Source organism: Canis lupus, chromosome 28, assembly GCF_003254725.2.
Source record: "Canis lupus dingo isolate Sandy chromosome 28, ASM325472v2, whole genome shotgun sequence".
Taxonomy (NCBI): Eukaryota; Metazoa; Chordata; class Mammalia; order Carnivora; family Canidae; genus Canis; species Canis lupus.
The window spans coordinates 7,215,981-7,217,413 of record NC_064270.1 but is presented as its reverse complement, the minus strand read 5'-3'; positions in this window follow the sequence as shown (position 1 = coordinate 7,217,413).

Here is a 1,433-nt window from a genome sequence, read left to right as displayed (position 1 = left end):
ATATATTCCCATTTCTCATGAAAAAGTAGGAATATGTGTTTTTAGGCAAAATATCATAATATTTAAATTCTGGCAACTAACCTCCCAAAATCTAAACACTTGTAAGCTAAACAGAGCACATCTGAAGTCATATTTAGGCTTACCATTTGGTGACCAACACCATTTACATACCCCATCAGTGGATGAAGTTTGGCCTAATGGATGCTTTCCAGTAATCTGCTAGAGCCAGCTCCTAAACACTTACAAGAGTCAGTTGTATGATTCTATGACATCACATTGGTAGCTTGAAATTAGCTATGGTCACAATATTTACACCATGGAAATCAGAGCCAGTTGTGGAACATTTACTATAATCTGTCCCAGCTGATCCTTTGTCAGAACCAGAAGAAATCTAAGATATTCTGTAAGAAATGAAAAGTTAACTGATCAAGCTAAACCAAAAAGGGGTCAATTTAATTGAAGAAAAAAAAAAAAAGGACTGAATCACCAAACCTTAGGGAAACCAGGAATATGGCCTTCTGATTAAGACAGTAAAAGACAGTAGCACCTGGGTGGTTCAGTCGGTTAAACATCAGATTCTTCAAGAACTCAAGTCATGGGCAGCCCTGGTGGCTCAGTGGTTTAGTGCTGCCTTTAGCCCAGGGCCTGATCCTGGGGACCTGGGATCAAGTCCCACATCAGGCTCCCTGCATGGGGCCTTCTTCTCCCTCTGACTGTGTCTCTGTCTCTCTCTCTCACTGCATCTCTCATGAATAAATAAATAAAATCTTTTTTTTTTTAAATCAGCTTTTTTTTAAAAAAAGAACTCAAGTCATGATCTCAGGGTCATGAGATCAAGCTCCTCCCCTTGGAGCTATGTGTTCAGTGCAGAGTCTGATTGTCCCTCTCCCTCTGCTCTTCCCCCTCTTCCCCAGCTCACATGCTTGCTGTCTCTCAAATAAATAAATTTTTAAAATCTTAAAAAAAAAAAAAGACAAGAAAAGACATAGGACTGTTTGCCACCTAGAATCCCTCTCTCTCCATCAGTAGTGTTGGCGTCTCCCTGGGTCTTAGCTTCCTTTTCTCTTACAGCTTCTCCTCTGTGGCAAGATCAAGACTAGGAGTAGCAAAGAGAAGTGATTGCTCCCTAAGAGCACAGGTCTGCTGCAGGCACAAATGTACCTTCTTCCTCTGGGCTGGGGGAGCCACAAGCCAGGGTACACAGCAGCTTAGTAGGAAACATAGGCTTGGTTTCAGCCCTTACAGGCTTCCCATCTGGGTACCCAGGTACAGTGCACAAATTGCAGAACTATACACAATGACACGATATGAACACATTCTCCAAAAGTGGTACTTTTCAATAAGCTTTATTTAAGATGTTAAGAGTGTGAAGAAAATACAATTAGGAAGGAAGAGTTAATTGGTTCAAATTAGAGCTGAAAGTATCCATAGTT